Source organism: Pongo pygmaeus, chromosome 17, assembly GCF_028885625.2.
Source record: "Pongo pygmaeus isolate AG05252 chromosome 17, NHGRI_mPonPyg2-v2.0_pri, whole genome shotgun sequence".
Taxonomy (NCBI): Eukaryota; Metazoa; Chordata; class Mammalia; order Primates; family Hominidae; genus Pongo; species Pongo pygmaeus.
Window position 1 is genome coordinate 63852125 of NC_072390.2, and position 16787 is coordinate 63868911.

Here is a 16787-nt window from a genome sequence, read left to right on the forward strand (position 1 = left end):
GAGGCAGCTCTGCCAGTCTTTACGAAGCAATGGCTCTGCTCAGGGTGAGGGAAGAGAGGCCCAGGCAGCCTCGCTTCATTTCCAGGGCCGCCATCTTCATTTCCAGGGCCGCCATGTCCCCACCTCCGGGGTGGCTTTGCCCTTGGGGGCTGGTAACCCCAGGAAACCTCTGCATCTCCCTAGCTGTGGTCAGCAGGCCCCTCCTCCGGCAGACCCTGCCCCTCGCACCCTACAAGGATGAGCAGGGTTCCCTGGTGGCAAAGACCTGGGCCAGGTCTCTATCCCTGGCCTGGGGGTGCCCTGGCCTCGCTTATTCTCATCCCCGACCTGAGCTCAGCCTCCATGGCTGAGGGACAGAGGCCACTGTACCCTGGGCCTGGGGTTAACGGTGTTATCTGCTAAGCCTCCACTACCGAGAGCGCTACCAAGTCCTCTCCACGCATGTTCACATCTAACCTCCACAGCAGCCGCCTGAGGGGGCTTCTATTAAACAGCGCAGAAACGGAGTGAGGTCTAGAGAGGGCGTGTCCTCGTCCTGGGAAAGGACAGAGCAGGGACTTGAAGTGTCCCGGGAAGTGATCCTCAACCCGGGGATTGCTGTGCCCCAGGATCTGCCGGCTCCTCCGACACCTCAGACCCCCGCAGCCAGGCGTGAGCAGGGGACCGCCAGCTGGGGCGTTCGGGGCAGGCCTTCTGCAGAGGGCTGTCTGGTTCATCTCCTCACCGCCCAGGACATGGCTGGGGAATGGTCCAGGCCACGGCAGGGGCGGGGGGGACTCCTGCCCGCCAAGGGACTGGAGTTCTGGGTGCAGGTTGGGGAACCAGTCTCTGGGGTAGGGTCCTCAGGCGGGGCCACCCCAGAGCACACAGTCACGCCCCTGGCATTGGGCACACACCTGCAAGGGGCCCCTCCAGGCCTGGGCTCTGGGGCACCAGTGTCTCAGGCCTGGCGGTGCCATCCTGAAGGGAAGCAGAGGCGGGAGAACAGCGGGGAAATGAGCCGGGAGCCTGGGGGTATGGGGGACACAGCTCTGCCGTCCAGCCCTGGCCCGCCCGACAGGCTGGATGACCTTCCACAGTCTTTGTCCTCTCTGGCTGCAGGCCACAGCTCTGAAGTGCAACTTTCCCTCAAGGACACCCAGCCAGGGAACCCCCTTCCCACCTGGAGTCCCCCTGGTCCCATGACATAAGCCCTATCTTGGCTGCAAGTGTGTGCGCGTGTGTGAGTACGAGTGAGTCAGTGTGTGTGAGCGAGTGTGAATGTGAGTGAATGAGTGTGTGTGATGTGCGGTGATGTGAGTGAATGTGACTGAGCATGTGTGATGTGTGTGGTGTGTGGTGTGAGTGAATGAGTGTGTGTGATGTGTGGTATGTGTGTGAATGAGTGTGTGTGGTGTGTGTGTGTGAATGAGTGTGTGTGATGTGTGGTGTGTGTGTATGTGTGTGTGTGTGCACATACATGCACGGATCCCTGTGAGTCTGGGACTGAGTGAGGAAAAATGCTTCAAGGTCCCCCAGGCCACCCATCCACTGTGTCCCAGCAGCCTGGCTCCTGCTATAACTGCTGAGCGTGAAGAGCTGGTCCCCAGGCAGCACCGGGGTGACGACCATGAATGTGCTCCACACAGGAGTGGGGTGTCAGGCAGGAGGGGATGGCCTCTCTTGCCATCAGGCTGCCCTGGCTGTAACCCTCACCCCAGCTTCCTGCCCCGGCATCCCCCAGCAGCTCTGGGGCGGGAGGAATCGTGGCCGGCCCTAGGGACAGGGGACTTGGGTGGATATGCAGACTCCCCCACCCCTGGCCTTCTTCTCCGCCCAGGGAGGCTGCCCTTTGCCCCTCACCCTGTGCCCCATGCCTCTTCCACCCTCACCCCTGCGGTAGATCGTCACAGACCCCAAACCAGGCTCCCTGGTGGTGGCTTGCTGTGGTTTGGGGTGGAAGTCTGGCAACCCACAGACCCTACCCCCATTCCCCCATCCTGGCACCTCTGCTCTCTGAATCCCCTGAAGGCTCAGGTGGCCTGAAGTTGTCTTTCTTGCCTCTGGGGAGCTGACAGTGGAAGCCCCAGTCATGGCCTCTCCCGAGTCCAGACCTATGTCTCCGGTGGTTTCTGCATGTCCACAGGGGTGTGTCATCCCCACTACAGACTCAGCATGCCTGAAAACAGCCTCCTCATCTCCCCTCGGCCCCAAAACGCGCCACCCCCTCCACTGATGTCCTCCCGGGCGCCCAGCCTGAGGCCATCACCTGGAGCCAAATCCCACCCGGAGGGACAGAGGCGGCCGCGTGGCAGGCAAGGGGAAAGAGGTGCTGGCTCTGGAGTTGGGGAAGCTGGGTCCAAGCCCCTGCAATCCCTGTGTGACCCGGGGCCCAGAGCTACCTCCTGAGGCCTCAGTTTCCCCTCTGTTTCGGAGCTGGCGGGAGAGTGACTGAGGCAGGGTGAGGTGTGTGGAGAGTGGCAGGGGGGCTTGGCCAGTGTGGATCCCGGATCCCGCATGGGAACCCTTGCAGTCGTCAGAGCCTGGCTGCAATTGCCTGTGAGGGCCCTGCCTAACCTTGCCTCGCCTCCTCTCCCACACAGCTGTCCGGCTCCACCATGACCTTTGCCAAGCCATGCCCCGGCTCAGACCCCTCCAGGGCTGGCATGTTCACCACACTGGAGTCCAGTGCCACCGCCCCCACTGCCACAGCTAGGCCCTGGCTACCCCTCTAGCCCTTCACCAGGACATCCCATCCCTGCCTCTCCAGGCAAAGCGCACAGCTAGTGTGGTCCCCCACCTCCATCTGCAGCACGCAGCCCCCAGGGCCCTAACTCACCCCCTCTTCCCTCACAGGGCTTCCCTGCCGTCCAGTGTTGGGTGAGAAAGGTGGAGGGGACATGTAGCCCCGGATGGAGGTGCAGCACCAACGAGAAAGCTCCGGCCTGCGGGAGGGACGCTCGGGCTTAGGTCAAAGCCAGGAGCTCCGGGAAACCTGGGTTCAGCCGCCACGCCCCACGGAGGGGACACACCCTTCCCTGCCTGATGGCAGGGCCCATGGTAGACACAACCCATGACCTCACCTCTCCTGGCTCCAGGCCTCAGCCCTGCCCACTTCTGGAGAATTCCATGACTCAGGTAACAGATGAGGGGCCTAGCCAGTCTCAGAGCCAAGGTCACACCGCCCTACACCTTGCTGTCCCCACAGCATCTGCAGGAGGGGTACGCCAGGACCGGAGACCCAGGGAGCAGCCTCACCAGAGAGAAAAGAGCCTGTAGAGTGGTGAGCTCAGGTCTGCAGCTCCCGCAGGCAGGGCATGAGGGGCTGGGAGGCGGGGCCTGGGCCTGGTGTCAGGGAGGTTACCTAGCAGAGGGTCCCACAGTCCACACACAGGGCTGCCAGGTACGGCTGCATGGGTTGTGCACTGCTTAACTGCAGAGGGCGCCCCACACACAGACTTGACATGCTGGCTGGCCCACAACGTGATGGCCCTGATTGTTACACACAGACACACACACATGCGTGTGCACACACACATGCACATACGCACACACATGCACACATGTGCATACTTGGGTCCACACAGCCTTTTTTTTTTTTTTTTAAAGAGGTGGGTCTTGCTCTGTCACCTAGCCTGGAGTACAATGGCATGATCATAGCCCACTGTAGCCTCGACATCCTGGGCTCAAGCAGTCCTCCCGCCTCAGCCTCCCGGAACTATAGGTGTGTGCCACCACACCCAGCTAGATTTTAAAATGTTTTTTAGTGGCAAGATCTCACTATGTTGCTTAGGTTGGTCTTGAACTCCTGGGCTCAAATGATCCTCCCGCCATGGCCTCCCAAAGTACTGGGATTACACACAGCCTCTTGGGAGTTATTTCACACCTATGTCCTAATGGGCTCACACTGCCTCTGCCCTGTTTAAGGATGGCAACAGTGAAGTAAAGGAGTGACCGTGGGACAGGGGAATGGGCTTGGAACGGAAGAGCTGACCTGAAGCCACTTTGCTGGGCCTGCCACATGTTCTCAAACATCAAAATCATCATCACAGCCCTAACTAGGACCCACTGGGCCAGGGCCGGGGCCACCCTCTCCACTGGCCATGGCCTCAGCTGAGTGGAGCCCCTTCCCATTCTCTGAACCTGCCTTGATTTGGGGCTGACCAAGCCCTTGCTCATGGTGTCCCCAAGCTGGATCCCCCCATATGGACTTTGAGGCACAGCTGAAATGTGACGTTGCACGTGGAGGCTGCCCTGGCCCCTGGAAGGCTTTGCACCACCCACCCCCGAGGCTGCAGGCTCTCCCTTCCCTGGGTTCCCGCCTCCCCTCCCACAGGTGTGTCCATACCTTGCCTCTTAGGAGCTCCCCTCAGGATATTATTTCCAGCAACACACACCTGTGAGGCATGGACCCTGGATGCATCAGGCTCTGCTCTGAGGGCGCCACCTTGCAGCACGGGCTTAATCTTCGTAACAGCTTTGCGTGAACATCAATTATTACCTCCATCTTATAGATAAGGAAACGGAGGCCCTGAGAGGTCCCACAGCCAGCACGTGCTGGAGCGTGATTGGAACCCAGGCGGTCTGTCTCCGGGGTGCCTGTTCTTCAGCCCCTCTATGATGCTGCCTTCCCTCTTTTCAGGCTCTGGAGTGAATGGTGATGGAGCCTTGGCTTGGCGTGCTGGACACTTGCTTGGCGCCCTGAGCCACCACGTCCAAGTCCAGCTACTGTGAGGTCCCATGCTGGGAGGAATCCCAGGCCCTAGGCCAGGTTCCAGCTGACAGCCCCGGCTGAGGTCCCAGACCACAGCCAGCGTCACCCCCCCAAGATGTGAGGGAAGACATTCACATCCAGGTCATTTTGGCCCCAGCTGTGGAGACCTGCCAGTGAGCCCTAGACATCATGGACGGGACAAGCTGCCCCTTCTGCGCCCTGTCCAATCTCCTAACCGCGGAATCCGGGTGCATAAGAAAACGGTTGTTTGAAGTGGCTGAGTTCTGGCGTTACTTGTCATGCAGTAACTGATAAACAAAACAGCTGCCACCTGCTTCCTGCCCACCCTGCACAGAGACTCCTGTCACCACGGAGCCTGGCACCTCTGGGTGGCTGAATTCACTGTGCTCATTTCTGCGTGACCTTTCTTCACCTCTCAGCCCCGTTCCAGCCTTCTCAGTGATACCCTGGCCCTTGGCTTCTATGACCCCTCCTCCCTCCTGTTCCCTCCTCCTCCTCCATGCCTGGGCCTCAGTTCCCCCCAAGGAGCTCCCTTCTGTCCAGCTCCCCTGAATGTTGGTGTACCCCAGGATCTCCACCTTAGCTTATGCTTATCTCCCATGCACAGGACCCCAAATCCATGTCCCCGGGGCAGACCACATCCTGGGTGGCCTGTGGGATGTCTCCTCGGCAGCCCAAAGCACCCTGGCCCTGGCCTGCCTCTCCTCCCAGACCTCCTGCGGCCCTTGTCCTGGTCACCTGGTCTACTGAGCCACCTCTGGGGTGCCGCAGAGAGATGGTCCAGGGAGGGGCTGTGCAAATCAGGCCAGGCTGGAGGGCTGGTGGGGGACCCCGGGGCCTTCAGCCCCAGGAGGTGGCAGGATCAGAGTTCACGGGGAGAGAGCTGCCTGGGAGCAGTGGACCCCATGTTTCTGCTTCAGGGATGGGCAGCTCTGCTGGGTGAGAAGAAAGCTCAGGCTGGCAGGGATGGCAAAGGAGCTGCTTTCGGATCCCCCATCCTGTGTGTGGGTGGGCATATGTTGAGCAGGGAGTGTGGAGTGGGGAGGGCCCCTGACAGAAGAGGAAAGCAAAGAAACGTGGTTAAACAGGGAAGCACTGGGGGTCAGACCAAAGTAATGAGAGGCGTCTGGTGTTGTGGCTGAATTATGTCCCCCCAATTCCTCCATTGAAGTCCTAACCCCTGGTACCTCAGAATGGGATTGTGTTGGAGATGGGTTTGTTTTGTTTTTGTTTTTTTGAGACAGGGCCTCACTCTGTCCCCGAGGCTGGAGTGCAGTGGCATGATATGGCCCTCCCCAGCCTCCACCTCCTGGGCTCAAGAGATCCTCCTGCCTCGGCCTTCCCGGTAGCTGGGATGAGGGGTGTGTAATTTTTGTATTTTTTTGTAGAGATGGAGTTTCACCATGTCACCCAGGCTGGTCTCAAACTCCTGGCCTCAGCTTCCCAAAGCAATGGGGTTACAGGCATGAGCCACTGTGCCTGGTCCAGAGATGGGGTTTTTAAAGAGAGGTAGTGAAGTTAAAGTGAGGCCATATTGGTGGGCCCTGATCCAACATGACAGATGTCCTTAAAAGAAGAGGAGATTAGGGCACAGACAAGACACAGACCGGGGCAACCATGCGAGGCAGCGGCAGGAAGGTGGCCGTCTGCAAGCCCCACCACTAAGGGCAGCTGCTCCAAGAGCCAGGCAAGGCCTCTCCAAGAGGTCTCAGGGGCAGCCAGCCCTGCCTACGCCCTGATCATGGACATCCAGCTTCCAGAACGGTCAGAAAATACACATCTGTTGTTTCAGCTGCCCTGTCTGTGGCACTTTGTCATGGTGGCCTCAGCGCATGAATACACCCGGATTCCACGTGGAGCCGGGAGAAGGGGTGTGTGAAGGGTGGTTTCAGACGAGACTGTGCCTTCCACCCCCACCCCCCAGACAGAGGGTCCTCAGGGCTGCCCACACCCCCTCGCCAGCTGGCTCTGTAGCCCCTCCCTCAATTCCTGAAGGTTCAGTCCTTTGCAACATGCAGTGAACCTAAAAGGAAATCTGGAGGTCCTTTAAGAAACACCTCCCCACCCCACCTCCCAAGAGAATGTATCAGCAACAGCCACCGAAGGTGCCCAGACACAGATGCCTGCATGAACACAGCATGACTGTCATCCATTAGCATCCCAGTGTTACAAACTTGTTCTAAAATTGCCCAAAGGACATGGAAAATAGCCCCGCTTTGAAGGCGTGTGCATTTTGAGATGGCCACCTCACCACGTCTGGTTTCCTGGTCTCTACGCCCAGGAGGAGGCTGAGTTGGGGCTTTCTGCTCTCTGTGGGGTGGGGAGTGGCTGGTTTGAGGATGTTTCTCTGCCCTGGACATCCCCTGCTCTGCCAGCTCTGTCCTGGTGGGGCTCGAACTGGTGCAGCCAGTGGCTGGGCGGGACCGACCCTGAGCAGGACTCACCTCCCTGAGTGCCCCCCTCTCCACACACCCTGGCACCAGCCTCTCCCAATGACAACAGATCCTTCAGCCTCTACGTCCCTCAGCCAACAGCCCCCTGCCAAGTGGAAGCCTCCTCCTAGCCTCAGGGTGGGCCAACCTCCCCTCTGGCCTCCACGGCCTCTGAGGTCTGTAGGGAAGAATGTCATCCCCATTATGCAGACTGGAGACCGGGCACAGGAAGGGCCAGCTCCTCATCACTGACGCTGGTGTTTTGTTTGTCCTGTGCGCTTGGCAGGTAACGGGAATGGCAGGACTGTGGTTGAGCTTTGGGAGCCCGGGAAGGAAGGATACTGGGGCTGGGCTGATCCAGGACAGCTTCCTGGAGGAGGCGGGATTTAAACTGGTCAATGAGGTGAGTCCTCCTCAGAGGTGGCTAAGACCCAGGCTCTGGCCCCAGGCAGTTTCTTCTGCTCCCTCTACCCTCACCCAAAAGACAGACAGCCCCACCACAAGGCCCCTCATGCCAGGCTGTGGGCAGAGCTCTTGGGGTTTAGGTGCTGCTCCGCCCCACTGCCTGGCCTTTGCATCTCTTCAACACACACCCGGGGAAATTCCCTCCATGAGGTTGTCATCCAGGTGAATTCAGGTCGGGACCAATATTGCTGGCAGCCTGCAGTGACAGCCGCCACCACTGAGCCCCTGCCATCTCTCCATCCCCTGCTTCCCGGGCACTTTGCATCTGTCATCTTGTGCTCCACAGTCCTGCTTCTACAGGCTTGGCATTCCAGGTACAGATGGGGAAACTGAGGCTCAGAGAGTCCAGTGACAGCCCAGGCACACAGGTGTCCCTGGGTAGCCAGGCAGCTACTCCAAGGCCAGGTTCTCTCCAGTGGGGCGGGGAGGTGGGGAGCACCCTGGTCTCTACCGCAGCAGTCGTGGCCAGGAGGGAGCCAAGTGTGTGGGTATCAGCCTCCGTGTTTTGGAACTCACTGTGGCCCCAACCCTGTGCCATGGCTCCTTGGTCTCAGGAACATCTGGTCACCTCTCCTGTCCGGATGTTCCTGGGGACCTTACAGATGTCGGCATGGCGACGGGGCTCCTGTGTGAAGCGCATGGCATGACGCTGCCCTGAGGGGCTTCCTAACATCATCGAGTCAGGGTCCTGACTGGGATACTGTGGGCCCAGGGAGGGGCATCTGACCAGCTGGGTTGGCTGCAAGGACAGCTGCTGAGTCTGGCCTTGAAGGGGGACAGTGACTGACAAGGGAGATGGGACAGAAGGGTGGTCCGGACAGAGCAGAGGCAGGGGGACGAGTGAGGGTCTTGGGGGGCTAAGGCTACACCCCTCGCCTGAGACATCTCTCTGCTCATCCCTGGCCCCCAGTGGGGTGGGTAGATAAAGTCTAGCCCAGGGCTTCCTTGGGACCATCAGCACTGAGTCCCCTCATGGCCCAGGGTGGGGGCAGCATGAGGCGCTGGGGTCGAGAGCTGGGAGCCCGCAGACCCCTCCCAGGCTGGGGACTCCACTCTTATCCCTGGAAGGTTTTTGAGTTCCCCAGGCCAGGCGGTTGGGCCCCTTCAGGAGTTGGGCTGGGGCTGGATTGGGGAGGGTGAGCTATGGCAAGGACAGATGTTTCCAGTTTGAGGGCTCGGGTTGCCATCAATTGTTCAACTAAACCCTGTTTCCTATTAAGCAGACTCCGGGAGATGGAGAAGTTACCTTCCATCATGCAGTCTCTCTCTCTCTCTCTCTCTCTCTCTCTCTCTCTGTGTGTGTGTGTGTGTGTGTGTGTGTGTGTGTGTGTGTGTGTAGTGGGTGCTGAGGACTGGCTGGAGAGGCCATGAAAGGCTATGGACATGTCTACTCTCCATACCTCTTGGCCAACCATGGGCAGAGCTGGCCTTTGTCCTGGGAACTGTCCCTTGGCTCTGGAGCAGCTTCATCTGACTGAAGGGCTGAGAGCTGGGACTTGGGAGGGCTCTGGATGGGGATTCTCACTACACACCTGGCTATGACCTTCTCCTCTGCCCGTGGGCAAACTATGGTTGGTCACCTGCCCATCCCTGCCTTCCCCGTCCTTCTTCCTGAAAGAGTCTGTGTTAGTCTGTTTCATGTTGCTATAAAGGAATGCCTGAGGCTGGGTAATTTATAGAGGTTTGATTGGCTCATGGTTCTGTAGGCTGTACAGGAAGCATGGCACCAGCATCGGCTCAGCTTCTGGTGAGGCCAAAAGAAGCTTACTGTCATGGCTGAAGGCGAAGGGGGAACCAGTGTATCACATGTCGAGGGAGGGAGTAAGAGAGCCAGGGGGGAGGCCCCTGACTCTTAAACGACCAGATCTAACTGAGCAAGAACTCACTCATCCCCAAGGGAATGGCACTAAGCCACCCATGAGGGATCCGCCCCCATGATCCAATACCTGCCACCAGGCCCCACCTCCAACATTGGGGATCACATTTCAACATGAGATTTGGAGGGGACAAACATCCCAACCATATCAGAGCCTGATTAATATCCTGGGACTCACTCTCCTCTCCGCAGCTAAGTAGGGTGGCCCCCGCCCCTGATTCGGTGCCATGATGGGGACTCCTCTCCTTGCCAATAATGGTTTAGGAATGGGTGTGGGAAACAGGCCTGGGCATGGAAATGTGAAGGGGCCTCTGGGAGAGGAGCCCCACTCCTGAACTGTACTCCAGATGAGATCACGCTCTGATGTAACACCAGGAGCTGTGGCAGCCGTTTTGTGAGTATGAGGGAAGCCAGCCAGAGGATGTCAAGTACAGAGGGACACAGCATAGGACCTTAGGATGGCACTGATCTCCTGCCTTCGCCCTCACTGGGGCTTCCTAACCTGTGAGATGACACCAGCTCTGGTTTCCTTAGGGCTTACCATTTCTAGACACAGTGCTAAATGCTTACGTTATTCAACCATTATTTCTTGTAATCAGGTAGATTACAAGGTGTGGGATGCAGATGTGCAGAAATCACACATAAATCCCTGCTCCCTGAGAAGGTACATTCTCCATTTAAAAAAAATATAGAGTCTTGTTCTGTCATCCAGGCTGGAATACAATGGCACAGTCATGGCTCACTGCAGCCTTGACCTCCTGAGCTCGAGGAATCCTCCCACCTCAGCCTCTGAGTAGCTGGCACCACAAGCACACACCACCATATGCGGCTAATTTTTTTTTTTTTTTTTTTTGTAGAGGCAGGGTCTCACTATGTTGCCCAGCCTGGTCTCAAACTCCTGACTTCAAGTGACCCTTCTGTCTTGGCCTTCCAATGTGCTGGAATTACAGGTCCAGCCACATTCTCCATTCTTTGAATGCTATTTCACTTAAGCCTCGAACCATAGCCTAAGCTGAAGTGCACACGTCATGGTCTGTCTTCGAGACACAGTCTCCCCACATAGAGAGGGCTCTCCAGACAGTAGAGGCTGGAAAGCAAAAAGCTTCATTCTCCAGGCGCTTCTGAGGCTGGGGTTCTGCATGCAGCCCAGCTTTCTCCAAGAAGGGCCACCCAGCTGGGACTTGGAAAGTGGAGTGAGCATTGGGTACAGCAAGTGCGTGGGCATGTGGGCAAAGTGGTGGCCCTTGGCTTCTCCGGGGCCAGTGTGGGCAGAGTCTCACGACTGGTCTCTAGCTGCATGGCAGGATGCCGAGTGTTGGGCAGGGCAGCAGCTACGTTTGCCTCTCAGTCCTGGGGAGCAGTTGGGAGTTTCTCCTGGCTGGGTGTCATCCAAGCCTAGGTCCCTGGCTCACCCTGGAATTGGGCACCTATCTAATATTCAGAAATAAACCCTTTTTTCTCCAAATTAGCTCAAGTAGATTACATGTTTACTGCAAATAACATCATCTAAAATGCACTTACGGGAGATGGCTGGTGGTAGATGGTGGGAATTCACCCAGCATGGGTAGAAAGCTGGTTCTCTTGTTATGCAGTGGAAAAAGGTTAGGTCAAACTGTTGCCTTCTGTATGTAGGAAGGAAGGCCACAGCCAGACATGAGGCTGGCGCAGTCATAAGATGGAACTTTCTTCGGGCTCCTGTTCTTTGGGGAGGGTGTGTGGTGCTCTCTGCAGGGGAAGGCGGCTGTGCATGGATGTTGGATAGGGAAAGGGAGACATCATTAAGTAACATCCTCCTTCGCCTGCATTTCCCCACGGCCTCTCCAGTGCACCAGGACCCAGGAAATAGAGCCCAAGCAAAGTCATGGTCTTCCTGGGCTTGCGAGTCAGAGGGTGCAGGTTGGGGTAGCCAGTGTGGCTGGAAGAAGAGGGACAAGATACTAGAGAGGAAGGAGCCCCAAATTTGCCAGTAATTCCTCTTAAGTCACTGGCTAAGCTGAGCCTGTGCAGAGCAAGACTCCAACCTAGAATTTTGAAAACATCTTCAAAAACGAAGACAAAAGAAAGGCATTTATAGATAGACAAAAGCTGAATTTGTCATCAGCATGGTGACCACCCTGTCCTGGGTACCTGTTATGTCTACCAATGAGGAATAATCACATCATCATTTTTGGCAGCCACTACACACAACTGGAACTCCTAAATACTGTCCTGAGTGAAGCCACCGAGTGAGACTCGTTTTCCTAAACCCAAACCACCAGACGCAAAGGCTGAGCTCCACGATGGTTCCTGCCACATCTCATCCCTGGGACTCAGCCCGTTCCTCTCTCTGGATCCTCTCTATCATGTGCTGTATTGAGTAGCCCCGTCACCTCATCACTCACAGATGTGGAGAACATTCTTTCTATATCTTCCTCCACACACTGATAAAACTGTTGTACAGGGCTGGGCTGAGAAGCAGAGACCAGAACCATCCCTCTAGAAATCATCCTCAGATCAGTTCTCAAAGTCTCTGGGATTGGCACAACTTTGCATTCTTAAAAACTACTGAGGACTCCTAAAAGCTTTTGTTTATGTGGGTTAGATCTGTCCATATTTATTAAAAAATTAAGCAGAAATTTAAAAATAGTAACTCACTAAAGAGTAACAATACTAAACCCATGACATGCTAACATAAATAACTTTTATGAAGAATACTGTTTCAAAAGAAAAAAAGATTTGTGAAAAGAGTGGCATCGTTTTTGCATTTTTGCAAATCTCTTGTGTCTGCCTTAATAGAAGACAGCTGGATTCTCATATCAGTTTCCACATTCAATCTGTTACAATATCACACACATGCAGCTTCTGGAAAACTCCACCAAACACTCATGAAGGAATGAAAGAGAAAAGGCAAATAACATGAGATGATGATGATGATGATGATGATGATGATGATGATGATGATGATGATGATAAAGAAAGCACCTTAGGGACCCCCAGGTCTCCTGATCCCACTTTGAGAACTGTTGCTTAGCTCACCACCTCTCCATTGGTGGGTGCCCTAACCCTCTAGTAACCCGCCCGAAGAAGCTAATGGCCTGTTTTCAATGACTCTAACCTTGTTCCACCACACCTTGGTATAGGAAGATGTAGAAACTGAGCCCCCAAGAGACTGTGTTGGCCTGAGCTTTCACAGTTGGCACATGGAACTGAAACCCAGGCTCTGGAGTCATGGAAGATGATAACAGATGGGTGCCCACCCCCAATGCCTCCATGATGGTTTGGCTGAATTACATCCCTGGCTCACACGCTAATCTGTCTCATCTCCCCGAGTGCAGTGAAGGACCCTGGAGACCAGGGAGGAGGTCTCTTCTCTGACAAGCTCTTCCTGGGCCCCCTTCAGGGACAGTGAACCCACTCTGTCAGCTGCAATAGCAAAATTTTCAAGGAAGCAATCCATGTCCCCATCCACACAGTGGGAGCTGGGTGCAAGGGGCTCCTCAATGTTCCAAAAAAATAAGGATTTTGAGGACAGTGGTGGGGTGTGGGAGAATGATGAGATCTGAGGTGTGGTGTGACTTCTCGGCCTCTTTCTCTGTCTTTCCTTTATCACAGGTGGGGCTGGGGCCCAGATGAGTACAGGCATGTGAGAAGATGGAAACATGAACTGTAATGTCACCCCCTTACACAGTGTCTCATGTAAATGTCCCATTTCACAAGGAGGACGGTGACGTCAGGAAGTGTGGGGGACTTGCCGAGGCCACGCGGCCAGCGAATGCCAGAGTAGGGTGAAGAGTGGAGCTGCTTCCCTAAAGCCCAGGCTGGCCATGAGGGCTTTACATTTAAGTGTCTCTCCATGCCTTGGCTCAGAGCTGGGGGCCCAAAGCCCAGAGAGCAGCTGCCACATGTGTAGAGAAATTCCCCGTCTTGGGTTGGAGGCCCCTCCTCTGCCTCAGGAAGTGGTAAGAACACAGGCCAGGAATCCCCATGCTTAGGGGGAGGGGGCCCTTCTCATGGCAGGCAGTGTTCCTGGCTGGGTGCGGGGGGTCGCCCTGCTCATGCTCAGGTGTGAGGCCCGACAGCACTGGGCGGGGGAAAGGGGCTGGGGGTAGAGACTTGGCTCATCAGGGCTTACTGACACCTACTGCCTTTCTGTGGGGAGGGGCGATTTTGGCATTCATTTCAATGAACGGCCATTTCATTGGGCTCCATGCATCAGTCGGCAGAAATTCATTTAACAGTAATCGAATATCCAAGAGGAAAGCTTGAGAACTTAAGAAAAACAACCAACTCAACCTCCCAGAAGCCAGATCTTCTCTGTTTCATTCATTGTTTTAGGACTAGTTACAATACTGTTCCTCTAGCAAGACCCATCTAGAATTTAGTGGGTGAGGAAACATTTAAGAGAAATGACTAACTTATTCTGAGGTAAATTTCTATCAGTCTTGTTTAAAATGCAAATTAGCTTTAGATTAGCTTTAACAGTTTTAATTGTAAAATCTAATAAACATACAGAAAATACACAAGATAAAAATGAACAGTTCATTAATTTATTGCCAATGAAACACTTACGTGACCACTGGCCGTGAGGAAATAGAACACTGCCAGCTTCCCGAGTCCCTCCTGTACCTCTCCCAATCACGGTCGCTTCTGTTTTCCCAAAAGTAACCTGTATCCTGGCTTTCACATTAGGCATGTACTTGTACTTCTTCAAAGTTTTACTACTTAAGTGTACATCCCCAAACTATAGGTTTATTTTGGCCTTGTTTTCTTTATGTAAATGAGCTCATACAGTATGTATTCTTTTGTATCAGTCTTCTTTTGGATGCTATAATATTTGAGTTTCATCTGTGTAACTGAATGCAGCTGGTTATTTATTTTTCACTGCTGCATAGTATTACATTGCATAGATATATTGCTATTTATTTTTTTATTTTTTTTATTTTTTGACATTTTATTTCTTTTATTATTATTATTATTATACTTTAGGTTTTATGGTACATGTGCGCAATGTGCAGGTAAGTTACATATGTATACATGTGCCATGCTGGTGAGCTGCACCCACCAACTCGTCATCTAGCATTAGGTATATCTCCCAATGCTATCCCTCCCCCCTCCCCCCACCCCACAACAGTCCCCAGAGTGTGATGTTCCCCTTCCTGTGTCCATGTGTTCTCATTGTTCAATTCCCACCTATGAGTGAGAATATGCGGTGTTTGGTTTTTTGTTCTTGCGATAGTTTACTGAGAATGATGATTTCCAATTTCATCCATGTCCCTACAAAGGATGTGAACTCATCATTTTTTATGGCTGCATAGTATTCCATGGTGTATATGTGCCACATTTTCTTAATCCAGTCTATCATTGTTGGACATTTGGGTTGGTTCCAAGTCTTTGCTATTGTGAATAATGCCGCAATAAACATACGTGTGCATGTGTCTTTATAGCAGCATGATTTATAGTCCTTTGGGTATATACCCAGTAATGGGATGGCTGGGTCGAATGGAATTTCTAGTTCTAGATCCCTGAGGAATCGCCACACTGACTTCCACAAGGGTTGAACTAGTTTACAGTCCCACCAACAGTGTAAAAGTGTTCCTATTTCTCCACATCCTCTCCAGCACCTGTTGTTTCCTGACTTTTTAATGATTGCCATTCTAACTGGTGTGAGATGGTATCTCATTGTGGTTTTGATTTGCATTTCTCTGATGGCCAGTGATGGTGAGCATTTTTTCATGTGTTTTTTGGCTGCATAAATGTCTTCTTTTGAGAAGTGTCTGTTCATGTCCTTTGCCCACTTTTTGATGGGGTTGTTTGTTTTTTTCTTGTAAATTTGTTGGAGTTCATTGTAGATTCTGGATATTAGCCCTTTGTCAGATGAGTAGGTTGCGAAAATTTTCTCCCATTTTGTAGGTTGCCTGTTCACTCTGATGGTAGTTTCTTTTGCTGTGCAGAAGCTCTTGAGTTTAATTAGATCCCATTTGTCAATTTTGGCTTTTGTTGCCATTGCTTTTGGTGTTTTAGACATGAAGTCCTTGCCCATGCCTATGTCCTGAATGGTAATGCCTAGGTTTTCTTCTAGGGTTTTTATGGTTTTAGGTCTAACATTTAAGTCTTTAATCCATCTTGAATTGATTTTTGTATAAGGTGTAAGGAAGGGATCCAGTTTCAGCTTTCTACATATGGCTAGCCAGTTTTCCCAGCACCATTTATTAAATAGGGAATCCTTTCCCCATTTCTTGTTTTTGTCAGGTTTGTCAAAGATCAGATACTTGTAGAAATGTGGCATTAGTTCTGACGGCTCTGTTCTGTTCCATTGATCTATATCTCTGTTTTGGTACCAGTACCATGCTGTTTTGGTTACTGTAGCCTTGTAGTATAGTTTGAAGTCAGGTAGTGTGATGCCTCCAGCTTTGTTCTTTTGGCTTAGGATTGACTTGGCGATGCGGGCTCTTTTTTGGTTCCATATGAACTTTAAAGTAGTTTTTTCCAATTCTGTGAAGAAAGTCATTGGTAGCTTGATGGGGATGGCATTGAATCTGTAAATTACCTTGGGAAGGATGGCCATTTTCATGATATTGATTCTTCCTACCCATGAGCATGGAATGTTCTTCCATTTGTTTGTATCCTCTTTTATTTCCTTGAGCAGTGGTTTATAGTTCTCCTTGAAGAGGTCTTTCACATCCCTTGTAAGTTGGATTCCTAGGTATTTTATTCTCTTTGAAGCAATTGTGAATGGGAGTTCACTCATGATTTGGCTCTCTGTTTGTCTGTTATTGATGTATAAGAATGCTTGTGATTTTTGCACATTGATTTTGTATCCTGAGACTTTGCTGAAGTTGCTTATCAGCTTAAGGAGATTTTGGGCTGAGACAATGGGGTTTTCTAGATATACTATCATGTCATCTGCAAACAGGGACAATTTGACTTCCTCTTTTCCTAATTGAATACCCTTGATTTCCTTCTCCTGCCTAATTGCCCTGGCCAGAACTTCCAACACTATGTTGAATAGAAGTGGTGAGAGAGGGCATCCCTGTCTTGTGCCAGTTTTCAAAGGGAATGCTTCCAGTTTTTGCCCATTCAGTATGATATTGGCTGTGGGTTTGTCATAAATAGCTCTTATTATTTTGAGATACGTCCCATCAATTCCTAATTTATTGAGAGTTTTTAGCATGAAGGGTTGTTGAATTTTGTCAAAGGCCTTTTCTGCATCTATTGAGATAATCATGTGGTTTTTGTCTTTCGTTCTGTTTATATGCTGGATTACATTTATTGATTTGCGTATATTGAACCAGCCTTGCATCCCAGGGATGAAGCCCACTTG

The 16787-nt window shown here is 52.9% G+C and overlaps 1 long non-coding RNA gene and 1 pseudogene across 1 annotated transcript in view; one reads left to right on the forward strand and one right to left on the reverse strand.

The window, feature by feature from the left end:
- Positions 1-720: 720 nt before the first annotated feature.
- Positions 721-2136, reverse strand: LOC129018777 (uncharacterized; annotated as a pseudogene).
- A 2979-nt stretch (positions 2137-5115) lies between these two features.
- Positions 5116-16787, forward strand: part of LOC129018807 (uncharacterized) — a 30893-nt gene continuing 19221 nt past the window's right edge. The window contains exons 1-3 of the long non-coding RNA XR_008495427.2: positions 5116-5152; positions 5635-5722; positions 7433-7549. This is a non-coding gene — a long non-coding RNA (uncharacterized LOC129018807). The remainder of the gene's footprint in view (positions 5153-5634; positions 5723-7432; positions 7550-16787) is intronic.